The sequence below is a fragment of the Thalassophryne amazonica genome, chromosome 2, assembly GCF_902500255.1.
Source record: "Thalassophryne amazonica chromosome 2, fThaAma1.1, whole genome shotgun sequence".
NCBI classification, from domain to species: Eukaryota; Metazoa; Chordata; class Actinopteri; order Batrachoidiformes; family Batrachoididae; genus Thalassophryne; species Thalassophryne amazonica.
In genome coordinates this window covers 16,921,465-16,928,440 of record NC_047104.1, presented here as the reverse complement: position 1 = coordinate 16,928,440, position 6,976 = coordinate 16,921,465, and positions in this window count along the sequence as shown.

Here is a 6,976-nt window from a genome sequence, read left to right as displayed (position 1 = left end):
ACAACAAATTGTGTTCATCTGAATCAATCAGAAATGAAAACACAACAAACCCTGTTAATCTGAACCAATTAGGTTTGAAAACACAACAAACTGTGTTAATCTGAACCAATTGGGCATGAAAACACAACAAACTGTTAATCTGAACTAATCGTACATGAAAATACAACAAACTGTGTTAATATGAACCAAACGGGCATAAAAACACAACATACAGTGTTTATCTGAACCAAACACGAATGAAAACATGATAAACTGTGTTAATCTGAACCAAGCACGACTGAAAACACAACAAACCATGTTAATATGAACAATCGGGCATGACACAACAAATTGTTTTTATGAACCAATCAGGCGTGAAAATACAACAAATGGTGTTAATATAAACTAATCAGGCATGAAAACACAACAAATGTGTTAATATGAACTAAACACAAATTAAAACACAACAAACCATGTTAATATGAACCAATCAGACACAACAAAACACAACAAACTGTGTTAATATCAACCAATCAGACATAAAAACACAACAAACCCTGTTAATCTGAACCAATTAGGCTTGAAAACTCAACAAACTGTGTTAATCTGAACCAATCGGGCATGAAAACACAACAAACTGTGTTAATCTGAACCAGTTGGCCATGAAAACACAACAAACCGTGTTAATCTGAACTAAACACAAATGAAAACACAATAAACCTTGTTAATATGAACCAATCAGGCATGAAAACACAAGAAATGTGTTAATATGAACTAAACACAAATTAAAGCACAACAAACCGTGTTAATCGAACCAATCAAGAATGAAAACACAGCAAACGGTGCTAATATGAACCAAATCGGGCATGACAAACACAATAAACTGTGTTAATCTGAAGCAATCAGGAGTGAAAACACAAGAAACTGTGTTAATCTGAACCAAACAAGAATGAAATATGAAAACACAACAAATCGTGTTAATCTGAATGAAATAGGAATGAAAACACAAACTGTGTTAATCTGAACCAAACAAGAATGAAAACACAGCAAACTGTGTTAACTGGAAACAGTCAGGAATGAAAACACAATAAACAGTGTTAATGTGAACCAATCGGCATGAAAACACAACAAACTGTTAATATGAACCAAACAGGAAGGAATCACAACAAACTGTGTTAATCTGAACCAAGCAGACATGAAAACACAACAAATTGTGTTCATCTGAACCAAGCAGGAACAAAGACACAACAAACTGTTAATCTGAGCCAAACAAGAATGAAAACACAGCAAACTGAGCTCATCTGACATAACATATCCACTAGACCCCAGCCAGTGGATATGTTGATATGTAGTAACATGTATGCACCACACATTCATCATGTGCAGTGAATGTGAACAGCATGTAATCAAACTGATAGCACTGTGTGCCACTGCAGATCAATGCGTCGCACAGCACACACCGCCGCAGATCTGAACAGTCTGTTATATCCATAATAGAACTTAGAGTACAGATATATTTCCAGTCCTTCCCACGGGTGACATAAATAATGTGAAATATTGTGCCCATCATATCTTTGATACCATGGGCAGGTGCCCATGGTAGAATGTGAGCAGATTCCGCCTCGACTGAGTTGTGCACAGTCCATGTGCATGCTCATGAATGCAGTCCAAATGTAGTTTGAACACAGTCACAATACCTAGACTGCGGCCAGACTGCAGTAAGAATATGAAGAATGCAGGTTTTAGAATTCATCATAGTACAGAAACAGCATTAATGAAGGTTACAAATGATCTTCTTATGGCCTCAGACAGTGGACTCATCTGTGTGCTTGTTCTGTTAGACCTCAGTGCTGCTTTTGATACTATTGACCATAAAATTTTATTACAGAGATTAGAGCATGCCATAGGTATTAAAGGCACTGCGCTGCGGTGGTTTGAATCATATTTATCTAATAGATTACAATTTGTTCATGTAAATGGGGAATCTTCTTCACAGACTAAGGTTAATTATGGAGTTCCACAAGGTTCTGTGCTAGGACCAATTTTATTCACTTTATACATGCTTCCCTTAGGCAGTATTATTACACGGCATTGCTTAAATTTTCATTGTTACGCAGATGATACCCAGCTTTATCTATCCATGAAACCAGAGGACACACACCAATTAGCTAAACTGCAGGATTGTCTTACAGACATAAAGACATGGATGACCTCTAATTTCCTGCTTTTAAACTCAGATAAAACTGAAGTTATTGTACTTGGCCCCACAAATCTTAGAAACATGGTGTCTAACCAGATCCTTACTCTCGATGGCATTACCCTGACCTCTAGTAATACTGTGAGAAATCTTGGAGTCATTTTTGATCAGGATATGTCATTCAATGCGCATATTAAACAAATATGTAGGACTGCTTTTTTGCATTTACGCAATATCTCTAAAATTAGAAAGGTCTTGTCCTAAAAGTTCCCTGAAAAGCCTTCAGTTAATTCAAAATGCTGCAGCTAGAGTACTAACGGGGACTAGAAGGAGAGAGCATATCTCACCCATATTGGCCTCTTATCTCACCCATATTGGCCTCTCTTCATTGCCTTCCTGTTAATTCTAGAATAGAATTTAAAATTCTTCTTCTTACTTATAAGGTTTTGAATAATCAGGTCCCATCTTATCTTAGGGACCTCATAGTACCATATCACCCCAATAGAGCGCTTCGCTCTCAGACTGCAGGCTTACTTGTAGTTCCTAGGGTTTGTAAGAGTAGAATGGGAGGCAGAGCCTTCAGCTTTCAGGCTCCTCTCCTGTGGAACCAGCTCCCAATTCGGATCAGGGAGACAGACACCCTCTCTACTTTTAAGATTAGACTTAAAACTTTCCTTTTTGCTAAAGCTTATAGTTAGGGCTGGATCAGGTGACCCTGAACCATCCCTTAGTTATGCTGCTATAGACTTAGACTGCTGGGGGGTTCCCATGATGCACTGAGTGTTTCTTTCTCTTTTTGCTCTGTATGCACCACTCTGCATTTAATCATTAGTGATTGATCTCTGCTCCCCTCCACAGCATGTCTTTTTCCTGGTTCTCTCCCTCAGCCCCAACCAGTCCTAGCAGAAGACTGCCCCTCCCTGAGCCTGGTTCTGCTGGAGGTTTCTTCCTGTTAAAGGGAGTTTTTCCTTCCCACTGTACCAAGTGCTTGCTCACAGGGGGTCGTTTTGACCGTTGGTGTTTTTACGTAATTATTGTATGGCCTTGCCTTACAATATAAAGCGCCTTGGAGCAACTGTTTGTTGTGATTTGGCGCTATATAAATAAAATTGATTGATTGACTGCCGTATGGGTGCATTTCGATTGCACGGGGCACAGTGGGGTGATCACATGAAATGAGCTCGCACATAAGCTGCGGAGCCATCACATGATACAGCCTTAGGCCTTTTCCTTCTCCAGGATATTATGTCCATGAGAGGACCACACTGTGGTTCACGTGTGTGTCCTGCCAATCAGGTAATACTTCACATGATGTACTGTCTGGGCTTTGCAATTGCGTGTTATGTGCCTTGATGCGCAGCAGGGTGTGCCACTGCCCAGCTGGGTGGCATGTGTTGTGCCGCTGGATAGCGCGTCATATGGGATATATATTTTGTGGTGGATGAGGCATGTGTCTTCAGCACTTGGCTGATGTAACCATCTCATGGTGCTCCCAGAATGATAGGGATTTTATCACAGGCTGCTGCCTGGCTGCTGTTCACCCTGCGCTGTAAGATGCATCTTCACTCATTCCAAAGGTAATTTCCTGTGTTATTTATATTGTAATGGCTTGGCAGTACAGTTGGAATGTCATTCCTCCTAAAGGGTTCGATAGTGTACATGTCATAATATGTGCATTACAGCTCTGACATGCCATTCAGCTGTGCAGTGCCTCGCCTCTGAAATGCATTGATCTCTGTGAGGCAGCAGCGAGGTGCGGCGCATCAGCTCGTGGTGTTTCAGCTATGATGATCATAATATTTCACATACATTAGGGGAATGACAATGTATCTGTAAGATAAGGTTTATTATGGATATGACACCCTGTTCAGATGTGCATGCTGCTCCACGGCTCTAAGACGCATGGACTCGCAGTGACACATGGTGCCTTTGGTTTGACTGTGCAATGTTTACGTCTAGTTCACAAAATGAATGCATGCCACAGACACTGCATATAACAATATCTCCTTTGCGCAGCCTGAATGGGATCTGGTGGAGATGCATGTACCGCTCACCTGTGGCAGAATCGGGACATGCCGGCAGTATCTGATGTGCCTGACCATGGCGAATGTCTCTTGAGCATGATCAGAGTGTTCTGAATGTTATTTTGACACTGTGAAAATATTTAGAACACAGTCAGACTGTGGTCAAACTGCACTTCGACAGCCATTGGAGCTTTTTCCACCTCGACTGCACTTTGAATGACAGGAATTTGCCCGAATGTTTGGAGTACACGCAGAATGCTATGGCAGGTTTTTGATTGTATCTCGACTTTGTCCGAATGGAGGTTGAATTTTCATTCGGACGCCATTCAGTCTCATTTGGCCTCTAGTGTGATGGGGGTATAAGATTACTTCTGTGCACACAAAGGTTTATTTATTTTCACAAATTTGTTGAAATCCATGTTAGTGAGCACTTCACATCTGCCAAAATAATCCATCCACCACACAAGTGTGTCATATCAAATCAAGTGAAATTCAGTCTGCAAGCGCTGGTGCAGCCTCGACGACAAACAGACGACTGGTCCATCCCCACCTCTCTTAAATAACCATCTAACTGCTGCAGCCAGGTGAAACATGGGAATGTTCCTGACCTTCTCCAGCTGCTGGGGTTCTCATCTGAAGTTGGTACAAGGACTAACACGGCACGTGCACACTGGATCACACACTTACAAACACACACTGTGGCCAAAATATTGTATCAATTGTATCATTTCCTCACAATTTAAATGATACTCCTCATCTGCCACAAATTCATTCCAGCAGGATCAAGATATTAAACATCATGACCGTTGTGTGGATGTGGCAGTCCTGGGCTGACATGGTTCCATGTGATCTGCAGCTGTGAGGCTGCTTGGAAATGCTGTCAGAGGTGTCTTGTAGTAGTGAAATGAACTTTCAGTTGTGACCTGCTCTCTCACTCATCTTCAACCACTTAATTTGTAAACTGCATGCTGCCTTAAATCTTGTGACATTGGTGGTCGTGCTGTGCGATCAAACTGCACATTTTAGATTGGATATTTATTATTGCACACCTGTGATGTTTGAACACAGTCACAATACCTCGACTACAGACAGACTGCAGTAAGAATATGAAGAATGCACATCAACTGCCGTATGGGTGCATTTTGAGTGCACAGGGTGCAGTTCAAGTGCACGGGGTGCAGAGGGGTGATCACCTGCCAGAGATGGATGGATTATCTTGGCAAAGGTGAAGTGCTCACTAACACAGACTTCAACACATTTGTGTACCAAATTTGAGTGAAATAAGCCTTTGGTCTGCAGAGAAGAAATGTTAGAGCTTTCACTTCTAAGCCTGAAATATGGGAATGGAAACAAAAGTGCCACATTTACATATAAAGCCCCATAAAATGTGAGGGAGGTGATGGTCTAGCAGTTAAGCGTTGAGCTTGAGATGAGAGGATCCTCAGTTCAAATCCCAGCCTGAGCAGAAAATCACTAAGGGCCCTTGGGCAAGGTCCTTAATCCAAGAGTTGCTCCTGGTGTGTAGTGAGCACCTTGTATGGCAGCACCCTCATTTCAGGGTGAATGTGAGGCATTATTGTAAAGCGCTGTGAGCATCTGATGCAGAGGGAAAAGTGCTATATAAATAAAAGTCCATTTACTATTTAGAACACAAAAACAACAACAAAAAATTTGTTTATCATCCTCGCCCACATGCTGAAATCACTCGGCATCAATTTTTTAAATTTTTTTTATTTTGACGAATTTCACTGACGGTGGTACAGCTGGTGCAAGAACCGGCACGTCCACTAGGTGACGAATGTGCTTTTAGTGTGCAGTATACGGACTGTATTCAACATGGAAACAAGATTTATTTTAAAAATATCTTATATTTTAAGTTCCTCACTTGGTATGCAGGTGCTGTATGTCATTTATCCAGGTTTGAAATGACATATGTACCTATTTCTAAGAACCTAAAAAAAAAAAAAATCTGACTGCCCTCACCACATTTTTTCTGATGTCAAGGATGATAAACTATTTTTTTTTTTTTTTTATGGGGCCTTAGTTGAACTTGCACAATGAATCACAGAAAGGCCCAAATGCTTCTTCACCAAACTCTGTTAGGTGACAAAAGGCTGGGAGATGCCCAGGACACTTTATTTCCAGGACTCAACCTTGGGTCCCAAACAACAACAACAAAAACAAGTTGTGTGTTTTTCATCCATTTTAAAATCTAACACTTTATGGACACTTTGACAGACACATGAGCTGTAGTACAACAGCTGAGCATGCCACTATAAAAGGTTTTGGAATATACAGGGACGTATTTCACAGGTACACAGAACAGATGTATCATGTCTCCATAAAAAGAGGAGCCTCGCTACCTACTGAGTTAACGAAAGCAGTCCAAGTAGAATTGTGGTTCTATGTTCTACAGTGAAAGCCAAATCTACAGATATTGTTAATACGGGGCTACAATGTGTAACCTCGGTGTGCACAACACATCATACTTTTATTTATGTACTCACATCCGTGTGTTTTTTTTATATGAAAGTAAACATATGGATGTGACAGTTAGAGTATTTTGTAAATCCCTCCCAGAAACTCTTGTAAAAAGTGATTTCAAGATACGACTAGCGAGATCAGTACACTGCAAATACCCAACATACATCACCGACTGTAAAAGAGTAGATATATGTATACTGTATAGACAGAGTTCTTATCAAATGTTGACACAGGTGATTATGACTAATCCAATACAGATGAGTATGCCTGTCAAATACTGAGTTATCTACAC